This window comes from Gopherus flavomarginatus, chromosome 1, assembly GCF_025201925.1.
Source record: "Gopherus flavomarginatus isolate rGopFla2 chromosome 1, rGopFla2.mat.asm, whole genome shotgun sequence".
NCBI lineage: Eukaryota > Metazoa > Chordata > Testudines > Testudinidae > Gopherus > Gopherus flavomarginatus.
This window is the reverse complement of record NC_066617.1, coordinates 149,068,985-149,082,050: the sequence shown is the minus strand read 5'-3', so window position 1 is coordinate 149,082,050 and position 13,066 is coordinate 149,068,985. Positions and strand designations below refer to the sequence as shown.

Below are 13,066 nucleotides of genomic sequence, written 5' to 3'. Positions count from 1 at the left end.
CGCACTGCACTCCACACCCGTCCCTCTGCAGTTTATTCCTGCTGAAGTACAGTACCTGCTGCACTGTACTCCAAAGGATAAGGTTGAATATGATACCTGGACATACATAAATCTTCAACCATCCCAGGACCTTACCTCCTCATGGGACCCTCCCTTTCACCATCCCCCACAGTGTTGATGTGTTTTTCTTTTTTGTTTGTTTCTCTCTCCTCTGGCGGTTGCTTTCGCATAAAAGAATAGTTTTTGTTTGAAAGCAATCTTGATTCCATTAATTGAGCAGCAGGCAATTTTCTTAAGCTTTCATAGTGCATTGTCTGCACCACTCACAATCACCTCCCAGCATTACAAGCACTACACTCCCATGCATAGCAACAAATATTGTAGCTTTCAGCTTCAGATTGCTGCCTTAAGGCAACCCTGATCCTTATAGCCCTGCCGTGCACCCCTCTAATAGCCCTGGTCTGTGGCTGTTCAAATTCAGCATCCAGGTGCTGATCCTTAGTGGTCCAGCCCTGAGTGAAGCTTTCACCCTTCCCTTCACAAATGTTATGGAGTGTGCAGCACGTAGCTATAAGCATAGGAATATTGTCATCGGCCAGGTCCAGCCTTCCATCTAGGCAGCACTAGCCGTCCTTTAAATGGCTAAAAGCACACTCAACTGTCATTTTGCACTTGCTCAGCCTGGTGTTGAACCTCTCTTTGCTGCTGTCAAGGTGCCCCATGTATGGCTTCATAAGTCACAGCATTAAGGGGTAGGCAGGGTCTCCCAGGATCACAATGGGCATTTCGACTTCCCCTATGGTGATCTTCTGCTCTGGGAAGAAAGTCCCTGCTTGCAGCTTCCTGAACAGACCAGTGTTCTGAAAGGTGCATGCGTCATGCCCCTTTTTGGACCAGCCTGCATTAATGTCTGTAAAATGCTCATGTTGATCCACAAGTGCCTGGAGAACCATTGAAAAATACCCTCTGTGATTAATGTACTTGCTGGCTAGGTAGTCTGGTGCCAGAATTAGAATATATGTGCGATCTATCACCCAACGCAGTTAGGGAAGCCCATTTGTGCAAACCCATCCACAAGGGCAACGACGTTGCCCAGAATCAGGGTCTTTCACACCAGGATGCAATTAATGCCCTGCACACTTTTGTCAACATGCATCCCACTGTTGACTTTCCCACTCCAAACTGGTTAGCAACTGATTGGTAGAAGCCTGGAGTAGCCAGCTTCCACCGTGCAATTGCCATGTACTTCTCCAACAACAGGGCACCTCTCATTCTCGTGTCCTTCTGCTGCAGGGCTGGGGCGAACTCATCACACAGTCCAATGAATGTGGCTTTCCTCATCCAAAAGCTCTGCAGCCACTGCTCGTCATCTCAAATGTGCATGACGATTGATCCCACCACTCAGTGTTTGTTTCCTGAGCCCAAAAGCAGCGTTCCACTATGGTCAGCACCTCTGTGAATGCCACAAGCAATCTCGTGTTATAGCTACTACACATGATGAGATCAATGTCAAACTCCTCTTACCTTTGTAGTTTAAGGAATAACTCCACTGCCACTCATGATGTGTTATTGGTCAACAGTGCTGGATCCATTCCTGCTGCTTGAAGACCTGTCCCTGTCCCAGAGGGAGAGGGTCATCTGTGAGGGGCTTGGAACACTGACCTACCACCTCCTAACTCCCAAACTTTCAGCAACTCTATTATCAGTGCCTGTGAGTGTAATTTAAACCGTAAAAACAATCATACTGGGCTAGACCATACTCTGGACTTTGGGTCTGGAAAAGAGCTGGCACAATCCATAGACCAGGTTGTTATATAAAATGCACATGGATTTTAACCCTTCACATCCAGTAATGGCAAAGTTCTTGGTTCAGGCTTGTAGCAGTGATGGAATAAACTGCAGGTTCAAATCAAGTCTCTGGAGTCCATCCACAGCTGGGATGGGTCATTCAGTCCTTTGTATAAAGCTTCAGTTTGTAGCAAAGTCCCTCCAGAGGTATGAAGCAGGGATGGAGATGAGGCATCAGCCTTTTCTAGTCTCTTGCCATGTGGTCTTCGCTTTCTTTGTCCCAAGGAAACTCTGTCCAGTACGTGGCATAGAAAAACCTTAGAGTTCTGTCCATAGGCAGGTCCCTGCATAGCTTGCTGAGTCACAAGGCGTATCTGCCTTCTCTCAATGGGTCAATTTTATAGCTGATGGTCCTTAATGGGTCATCAAGCAGGCTAGGCAGAACTGACACCAACTTGTCTGGGGTGTTCCACGGAAGCATAGCACAGGTTTGAAATACAGACAGCATAGAACCAATATTCATAATATCAACTACAAAAATGATACACATCTAGAGAGAGTATAATTATAATCAGCCAATCATAACCTCTCCATAGACCCCTTACACGACAACCTTTCTACAATATTGGCTGCAAATATAGAACAGTGGTCGCAACGGTGATCTATACAGTTACAGATTATGTCAATAACGTCACAGGAGGTGACACGGCATCAGTGAGACTGATATTGGAATAGCCTCCAGTTTTGGAGTCCTCATTTGAAAAAGATGTTGTGAAATTGGAGCTGGAGCAGCAAAGAGCCACCAGATGTTCTGAGGGCTGGAGAAAAATGCCTTCTAGTGAGCTATTGAAAAGAGCTCAACCTGTTTAACTTATCAAAAGAAGATTGAAAGTTGATTTCATTGAAGTGTTGAAGTGCCTTAATGGAGAGAAAATACTGGGTATTAAAGGACTCTTTAATTTAGCAGAGAAAGGCATAACAAGACCCAATGGCTGGAAGCTGTAAAGAGACAAATTGATATTACAACTAAGGCACAAATATTCAACAGCAAGGATTATTCACCACCAGAACAAGCTACCAAGGAAACTGGTAGATTCTCCATCTCTTCATGTCATTTAATGAAGAATAGATGTCTTTCTGGAATGTGTTTTCTCCCAAAGTAGCTCCTGTGTCATAGAAGAGGCCTGTGATATGCAGGGGCTCAGATTAGATGCTCTTATGGTCTCTTCTGGCGATAAAGTCAACTAATTTCTGAAAAACTGAGTGTAGCTTTGGGAGCAGCGTCTGATGTTTTCCTATCTAGCCGGCTTGCTTCCTAGAATGAACGCTCCTGAGTGAGGTGATCCAAAGGGAGTAGCTCAAACTTCCAAAGTGTCAGGCCAGGGGCAGGACATTGGCACAGCAAGGGAGGGGTGTGGCAGTGACATCACAAAGGCCTTTTGCAGGACCTGAGACTATTGGTCAAAAGTGGTGGGGAGGTGCTGACCTCACAGAGAGATGCTGACATCAGCCAAGCAGGACAGGGGCGAGGGGCAAGTGAAACCTCAGAGACCCCTGTGGCTTTGCTTCAGCAAGTCTCCTTCTCCAGGTCTCTCTTTGAGGACTGAGTGAGTATTCGGGTTCACGTACGTGAGCGCCAGGAGGAACCTCTTTCGAGTTTTCTCCTTTCCTTTTAGTGATTTTACTAGAAAACAGCCATCCCTGTTTAGAAGGTAAGAGCCTCCTCGAGGATTGAAACCAGTTCAGTCTGATCCATCTGGTGTGAGTTGAATTCTAGGCATGGAAAACATGAGCTTAAGGAGGCAGAATTTTATTGCGCACCTGGCTTTTTGTCCCTTAGAATCACTGGGGACATTAGGGTTTGTCCTTTTTGTTTCACCTTTTCCTCCATCCATCCATCCTTCCTTTCTCTTCTTCTCTTGCTTCTTTTGTCCTTTCTCCTGTTCCTCTCCCAACAACAGGAGGGGTGTTTGTGTCTGTGTGTATTGCAGGGGAGTGCTCTGCAGCTCCCATTGTGGGAGGTCCGTCCAAAAATGCGGGGCTGCAATAGTGCTCAGGCAGTGATCCCACCGGTGACCTGGGCCATCCTTTGGGCTCTCTGGTGAGAACTCTCAGCCTCCTATCCTCAGTCTCTACCCTGATTGGCTGAGCAGGGGGTTATTGACAGGGAGGAGACTCAGGTCCTTGTTGTTCTCTTTTAAGACCAAGTAAATAAGTCATAACCAGTTATATGGTTGATGAATTTTGCTGCTTCTCTGCATTAATGGTCTCTGAGCAGTTCATGATTCTCTCTAACATTCCAGTTCTCCTCAAATACTTGCCGAATAATTACTGTTCACTCTTGTTGGTCTGGAGCTGATCTGAGAGTACTTTATTCAGGTCATTCAATGTATGAAATTCAAGATCCAATGGTTAGTTTGAAAATCATGGCTCTTGAGTCCTATTCCCACCTCTGTCACTGACTGGGTGTGTGAACTAAGACAAGTGAATTCTCCTTTCTCAGCCTTAGCTTTTCCCTCCTTTAGGTAGGGATAATAATGATCTGCTTCTACCTACCTCAACACACTCACTCTTCCCCACCACACTCACTCCCCAAACACACACACTGTCTCTCTCCACACACAAACAGTCTCCACATTGCAGTTGAAAAGCAGCTGGCAATCTAGTAGGATGGCCATGGAACAATGGGATAGAGAAACCTACATCACTGAAAGTACAGCCATAAAGACACCACACACCAGCCTTCCCTAGCTGGCAAGAATCAAACCTCCACAGAAAGACGCCTGTGGTGGCATAGCCTGGCTCCCTACGGCCTCAGCCATAGGCACTTAACACAGGGGCTTTTCTACACTCTGATTCTGTTCTCATTGAAGGGTCGTTTCCAGTTTTTTGCTCAGACCAGCTTCCCCAGCACACTCACTGCTGTGCAGCTCTGTACATGTGGCCATGGCCAAACAGCAAGAATTCCTACCCCTTTCCCTACAGGCTGGAGCATGTGTTTCTGGTTAATGATGTGTGTTTCTGGTTAATGATGTTGCTGTAAATTGTCCATTCCCTGCCTTGGCAATTCAGACAATCCCTTTTCTCAACATATCTCCAGCACATCAGTCCCTGGCTGAGTCTCCTGGGCAGTGGAAAACATCCCTTGTTTGGCCCTGCCAAGAGGATCATGCAGAGCTGAGATGTCCCTCAACTTGGATCAAAGGGGGATGTTGGATGGAATTTATCACACAACCCACCCTGCTCCCCAGAGCCCCTCGGGGAGAATCTAGAGAAGGAGGAGTCATTCCTCACCTGCGTTCCCAGAAGAGCCGCTAGGACTCCTTCCTGCCAGCTACTCACCCCTGAATTCACCCTCAGCTCCTGGTATGTTTTTGCTCCAAAGGCTCCAGAGTCCTGGGGTGAGGAGGGCATCACTGCACAGTCTGAAATACAAGGGAGGTTTCTGGTATTGAAGGAAGGAGCAGAAAATGGAGAAGAAAGAATCAGAGAGAAAACGCTTCGTCTCTCTCCCCTCCCAGCAAGAAATGTTATCAAGGACCAGCGCTAGGGGAAATGGTGCCATGGACAAAACTTGTACTTTGTCACTTCCCCATTGCCCCTGGACAATCCCCCTCCCCCTTTACCACTAGCTCCTGCACTCCCAACCCTTGCACCTCCGTCACCCCTAACTCCTGCCCCCTTCTGTGCCCTAACCCCTACACTGTGTTCCCTCTGCCCTTAATTCTGACACCCCCCTCCTGTGCCACCAGCCACTTCCCCTCTCCTGCATCCTCTTCATCCCTGACCCCTGCACCTCTCCTGCACCCACATGGGGACGCTGATCTGTGTGCATGGAGCAGCTGGCATTGCTGCCCGTTCCTCCCTGGAACGCTGCTCCTCTGGGCACCCCTAGGGGCTACGGGGGGGGGGGGGAAGAAGTGACATCATCCGAGCTCCCTGCATCCAGGTCACTTTCCTCAGCTGGGCTGCATAAGGGGAGAACAGAGAGCAGTAGCTTCTGATGCTCCCCTCACAGCACAATCCAGGTGGGGAAAGTGACCAGGATGCATGGAGCACATATTGTTGCTTCTCGCTCTGCCCAACCCTCTCTGGGGTCATGGAGGAGCCCTGGGGCAGGGGAGAGCAGTGAGCACCTTTGCACTGCCACACGGTGCCCTTTGACCCCCTGGAACCCTGGATGGCTGCCGGGGGACCCCAATCCTAAGGCAGGCCAGGTTCCCCAGCACGAACAGCAGACACACAGAGAGACTGGCCACACACTGAGCAATGGTAGCCTGGACAGCACATAATGGAGGCTGGGTGGGGGGGGCTCAGCCTCCCCAAACCTTGTGTTGCCAAGGGGACAGTGAGGCCCGTAACTAGGGGCCCTGGCCAAATAAGCCCCCTTGGAAAAGTCTCCCCCAGGGTGGCCCCAGGGCTGGAGGAGCTACCACTCTCTGCTATGGCCCAGGGTCTGCAGCAGGGGCACAGAGCTTCTCTGGTCTTGGAGCCGCAGCGGGGCAGAGGTAAAGGAGTGATAGGGTGGGGCTAGTGGGGGAAGAGGTGGAACAGAGGTGATGTAGTGGATGGGGCCGTGGGTGGAAGGTGTAGCGGGGGGCGGAGCCACAGACAAGTGGGAGGAGGGTTTCGGTGCTGAGGCCACCACACTTGTTCTCCCTTTTCCTGGGCTTTGGTGTCCCTAGCCTCTGCTTAGCGAGTGGGTTCAGTGGTCCTCAAAATTTGGGGCATGACTCTTAGGGGGACACAGTGGAACATTCAGGGGGGCACCTCAGGGCCTGAGCCAGCCCCCATGGAGAGAAGGGAGGGAGCAGCACTCAGCCCCACTCTGTCCCAGCTCTTCCCCAACCCCACTCTCAGCCTGGGCCCCTGGCTACCAGCCTGGCCTTGATCCCCTTACCTCTGTCCGCACCCCTCTCCCCAGCCAGCAACAGCCCCACTCCCAGCCCCGGTTCTCGACCCTGGCTTCCGAGGGTCCACAGCCATGGATTAGAGGGCACAGTGTGAAATGTTTGGGGACCACTGGTTTAGGATGACGTCCTCAATCACTTCTATGCAGTCCAATAAAAACTATTCCTCACCCACCTACCCCTCCATCAGGACGGACTAGGTATGTTCTGCTGCCCTTCACTCATACAGGAAGGATAATAACATTTCAATCCACTCAATCCTAAAGTGATTTGTAACCCACCACCATCCCAAACTGGTTTTGGAGAAGCAGCCCCATCATGCTGCATAGCTAGGCAGAGTAGAGGTGTCTAGGCAAACATGGTCTGTTCCTGAAATCTTTCCTCAGCTCCTCACTAAATGTGATGGGGGAGCTCATTCAGCCCCTCCTTACACTTAGTATTTAAAAACTCCATATTGTCCCTCTCTCTGTTGGTCTTAGATTTCTCCTCCTGTCTCTTTTCCAACAGTTCAGATGAGGTGGCTCAGTGGTTAAGGTGATGGACTGCTATTCCATTGTGCTTTGCATGTGTGCATTCAAATCCCATCCTCCTTGGATGCATTTAGCCTTCTCTCCTCCTTGACAAACAATCCTCTCCCTTCTTGGTACAATAACAGACCAAACCATGTTACTTCCTGCAAACAGAAACCTCAGGAACTCAGACCCCCTGCTCTAAATGAAATATGGCTAAACTAATTTTCTGAAAGAATTTTCCAGTTCTGTATTTCTTAGTTTTTATCTCAAAAGGGAACATCCTCATAATCTCTCCCCAAACACCCTGGGACCCCCCAAATTATTAAAATGCCCCCACCTCAGCAAGGCCACAACAGTGACCCACAGCTAGAGTGTCTATGCCAAGCTGTTCTGAAGGAGGCAACTCAAAACATTTTCTTTCTGTGTCTCTTGGCAAGGTCTAACTGGGAAAACAAAATCTCCCAAATTGAAAATTTTCTGCTGAAACACCCTACTAGTCTGTTTGGGGACTTTGATTTGAATGTAGTATTATCTTCTGATTTCTGAATTATTTCAATTCAGTCTTAGTCCTCCAGATGTGTTTCCAGGTGTTGAGTTGTGGGGGAGAGAGGCCAAATCATGATGTCTCTAACCCTCTTTCATAGTTTCTTCCAATTTCCTAGAAAGCTCCTTTGTTAGGATGTGAATCAAGCAGTGTCCATCCTCACCAGGCAGACTTTGTACAAACTATATCATCATTATATGAGAGTGGTGAATATGAGGCTTCCATGGTGCTGCTTTGAGCACAGTGTGCCACACCTGGTCTTACACTGCCATGGAGACGTGCCCCTAGAGTCCATCTTTCCTGCGATAAAGATTGCAGCATCGTTTCCTGAGTCATCTGACTTGGGCTCATGGAGCTAAAGTTGTGGGGCTAAAAACTGTGGTGCAGCTATTTGGGTTTACACTGAAGCCTGGGTTCAGAAACCCTCACCCCTTGTGGGGGTCTCAGAGGTTGGGCTCAAGCCCATATGTCTGCACTGTAATTTTATAGTCTTGCAGCCCAAGCCCCATAAGCCTGAGTCAGCTGGCCAGGCTTTGAGATAGGTGCCCTGGGTGTTTTAATCACAGTGTAGACATAATGTTAGGCTACGTCTCCAGTGCAATGAAACACTCACAGCTGACCCATGTCATATTAATCAGGATCATGCAGCTTGGTCTAGAGTAAAGTTGCAGTGAACATGTCTTGGCTCAGGCTCAGTACCCTGCTCTAGGAGCCCAGAAGGTTGGGAGGGAGTTTAGCGAGTGGAAATGGTAAAACCGCAGTGGAGTATTACCCTGGACTCAATGGCATTTCTCCATTAGTCTGTCTGCTTTGGGGCAGGGACAGAAACACGTCCTGCTGCTTTCATTATTTCAAAGTGCGGTTTAGGATTTTCATTCTCACACACGGTGCACAAAGCAGGACTCAACCCTGGGTCTAAACTAAATGAGCTGCCCACATATTCTGGCAGCCACAATGAGGGATTTGGTGTGAGAGCTCAGATCCGCACCTGTCCCAGAGGGAAGGGGTTGTCTGTGAGGGGACTGGACCACTGACCTATCAGCTCTTAACACCCAAACTTTCAGTAACTCTGTTATCAGTACCTGTGAGTGTAATTTAAACCATAGGAAAAACCACACTGGGCTAGACCAAAGGTCCATCTAGCTCTGAATCTTGTCTTCTGATAGTAGCCAACACCAGGTGCCCCAAAAGCCATTCAGCAAAGCACTATGGGGAATTGAATCCAGGATCCCCTATTTACTAGGCAGGTGCTTTAGCCAGCTAAGCCATGGTGCCTGCCTCAGCCTAAGAGATTGTGTCTGCCCACACCTGCCTGACTGCCAACTCCCACAGGGGCCTGACAAGCTTTGCTCATGTTTGGATTCTGTAAAGCAGAGGAGCAGTTGAAGTTTTACTCCCAAGGTGTGAGTGTGATTCTTTGCACAGGTCTATGCTATGAAATTAGGTCAGTGTAACTACAACACTTAGGTGTCTAAAACATTTACTGCCCCTGAGCAATGCAGTTATATTAAACTAACCCCGGTGCAGATAGTGCTGTGTCAACAGGAGGGCTTTTCCCATCAACATCACTTGGGGAGATGCTTGGTTAGTGAAGACCCAGAGAATAGGTGGCCCATAACTCTTGCATTTGGGGAGGCTGGGCATGAGCTCTGGAAGCTCCCTAGAAGTGTGGGGGGCCATCAGTACCTAGACCGTGGCACTGCCCCACAACTCCACCCTCTTCACTTGTTCTCCTTCATCTCAGGCCCTACCTGTACTCCACCCTCACTCCCATTTGGCCACTTCCCACCCCCGCTCTGCCGGTTTGGCTGAGGCCTGCTAGTCCACCTTTTGCTCACTCCTTTCCTTCCCTGAGGCCTCCTCACCTGCTGCTTGTGCCTCTCTACCCTTGTGAAAGTCACTGGTAGCCCCCCTTAACAGCTTACTAGCGGCCAGTAAGGAGAAGCAGAAGCCTCACGGACACAGTACCCTGAACTTTTGAACTGTCTCCCCTTATCAGTTTTGAGGCAGTTGAAGCTAGTTCTTAGCTGGTTTTTGCTGAGCAGACTGCAGAAGTGCAGGGTTTGTTAACCACCAATCAAATGCTAGCATGACCGAAACCTCTGTGTGAGTGTGTATAAAAGATTCTTGATTTTTGTATTGAGTAGAGTTTTTTGTACCAAGGTACAAGGCTCTCCTTTTTTCTGCAGAATAAAGCATTTTCCTTATCCCTGTCAGGCTGTTATTGGCTCTCAGCTAGGCAGACCTGATATTTTGGTAACATCCTCTACCCCAAGGTCTGCCCACCACCCCCACCTCTCTGCCCCCTCTCCTGAACCCACCCTGCCCACCGCCCCATCTCTCTGACCCCCTCCCCTGAGACCCACCCTGCCAACTGCCCACACCTCTCTGCCCCTCCTCTGAGACCCATCGCTCACACCTCTCTGCCCCTCCCCTGAAACCCACCCTGCCCATCGCTCACACTTCTCTGCCCTCTCTCCTGAGCCCACCCTGCCCACTTCTCGCACCTCTCTGCCCCTCCCCAGAGACCCACTTGCCCAGCACTCCCACCTCTCTTCCCCCTCCCCTGAGACCCACCCTGTCTACCTCTTTCTTCGGTCATCTGTTGTTATTCCGTGAAACATCAAGGATGGAATAAAAAGCTGAGTTTACTCCAGGGTGAGGAAAGAAAGGAGCCACCAATCCCCTAGCAATGCTCAGTTCCCCAGAGAAAACCTGCCCTCTGCTATCACAATCACTGATGTACTGGGGATATGACAGGAAAGGTTGATTCTGTCTGATTGATCAAGGCAGGAAATGGACAACAATCACAGCAACATCATTAAGCACAAACACACTCTTCTCATGCTCCAGCCAGAAGAGAAATGAGCAGGAATTCTTGCAGTTCAGCCATGGACACACTTACACAATGACAAAGCAGTGAGTGTGCTGTGGAAGGTGGTCTGAGGAAACAATTGGAAATGATCACTCAGTGAGAATAGAACTAGAGTGTAGTGAAAGACTTCTATCAAGCAAGTGGTTAAGGTGATGGGCTAGAAATCCATTGGGGTCTTCCTGCACAGGTTCACATCCTGTTAACTGCAGGGGAAGTTGTGGTTCTTTAGCTTCAACAGGTGCTGGGTCTTGTCTAAGGGTATGTCTACACTACGGATTATTCCCATTTCGCAGAAACCAATTTTTGGAAACAGATTGTATAAAGTTGAGTGTACATGGCCACACTAAGCACATTAATTTGGCAGTGTGCGTCCATGTACCGAGGCTAGGATTGATTTCCAGAGCATTGCACTGTGGGTAGCTATCCCATAGCTATCCCATAGTTCCCGCAGTCTCCCCCGCCCATTGGAATTCTGAGTTGAGATCCCAGTGCCTGATGGGGCCAAAAATTTGTCACGGGTGGTTATGGGTAAATGTCATCAATCAATCCTCCCTCCGTGAAAGCAATGGCAGACAATCATTTTGTGCCTTTTTCCCTAGATTGCCCGGGCAGATGCCAGAGCACGGCAACCATGGAGCCTGTTCAACCTTTTTTCACTGTCACGTTACGTCTACTGGATGTTGCTAACAGATGTGGTACTGGAGCGCTACAGAGCAGCATCCCCTGGCCTTTGCAAGTTAGCAAAGACAGTTACCAGCCCTACTGTACCATCTGCTGCTTTGCAAGTTGATAATGATGGTTACCAGTCATATTGTACTGTCTGCTGCTGTCATGGGTGATCCTGGCCGGCCTCAGTGAGGCCAGTCGGGGGCTCATGGGCAAAAATGGGAATGACTCCCCAGGTCATTCTCTTCTTTAAATTTTGTCTAATAGAGATTCAGTCCTGCCTAGAATATCAGGCAAGCCTACTAAAGAACCAGAGAGGCAAACAGCCAACACCAGAGAGGTGACCAGACAGCAAATGTGAAAAATCAGGACAGGGGTGGCGGGTAATAGGAGCCTATATAAGAAAAAGACCCAAAAATCGGGACTGTCCCTATAAAATCAGGACATCTGGTCATCGTAGGTCCAAGTTAGAGCCTCAGCCATCCTGCAGAAATGATGAGCTGCATGCCATTCTAGAGGATGCCCCTGCAACAACACCACCCATTGCTTCTCTCCTCCTCCCCTACCCCTCCTGGGTTACCGTGGCAGTTATCCCCCCATTTGTGTGACGGAGCAATAAAGAATGCATGAATAAGAAACAACACTGACTTTATTGCCTCTGCAAGCAAAGATCAAAGAGGGGAGGGGAGGGCAGCCTCCAGCTGCCATGATATTCCAGGCAGGAGTGAATCTCCAGGAGACAAAGCTTCAAGAAGAGAATGACCAGAAGTTAGTCCCATTTTTGCCCAGGTGCCCCCAGCTGACCTCACCGAGGCCAGCCAGGAGCACCCACAGGACGATGATGGCGGATACCAGTCATACTGCACTGTCTGCGTCCACAAGGGAAAGGAAGGGAAGGTGATGCTGCTGTGTAGCGCAGCAGCACCACGTCTGCCAGCAGCATCCAGTAGACATATGGTGACATTGAAAAAAGACGAGAAATGATTTTTTTCCCTTTGCTTTCATGGGGGAGGGAAGGGGTGGCTGATGAGATATACCCTGAACCACCCACAACAACGTTTTTAATCCTTCAGGCTTTGGGAGCTCAGCCACGAAGTCAAATGGTTTTCAGAGAGTGGGGAACTGAGTCGTTAGTCGCCCCTCCCTCCGTGAGTGTCCATTTGATTCTTTGGCTTTCTGGTACTCTTGTCTCAGCTCCTTAGTTTCATGCAGCACTGTGTTGAGTCCCTGTTGTGGCCTCTGTCTATCATAGCCTTGGAGATTTTTTCATTGCTTTGACATTTTGTCTATTGGAACAGAGTTCTGATAGAACAGATTCTTCTCCCCATACAGAGATCAGATTCAGTATCTCCCTTATGGTCCATGCTGGAGCTCTTTTTTGATTCTGGGACTGCATGGTCACTTATGCTGATTGGCGCTTCACGCTGGGCAAACAGGAAATGAAATTCAAATGTTTGTGGGGCTTTCCTGTCTACCTGGCCAGTGAAGCCGAGTTCAGATTGCTGTCCAGAGCGGTCACAATGGTGCACTGTGGGATAGTGCCCGGAGGCCAATACCGTCAAATTGCAGTCACACTAACCCTAATCCGAAATAGCAATACCGATTTCAGCGCTACTCCCCTCCCTCCTTTATATTGAAATAAAGAACTTTACTGTGTGGATGGGTGCAGTGTTAATTCAGTTTAACGCTGCTAAATGTGAAATAAACTCGTGGTGTAGACCAGGCCTTAGCAGTCCTAGCCACAGCCTGCTCCTCCATCTGGTGCCCTGAG

The 13,066-nt window shown here is 49.1% G+C and overlaps 1 protein-coding gene across 8 annotated transcripts in view; it reads left to right on the top strand.

The window, feature by feature from the left end:
- The window catches only part of LOC127046628 (zinc finger protein 501-like), a 271,994-nt gene that overhangs the window by 214,605 nt on the left and 44,323 nt on the right, over nucleotides 1-13,066 (top strand). The window lies entirely within an intron of this gene.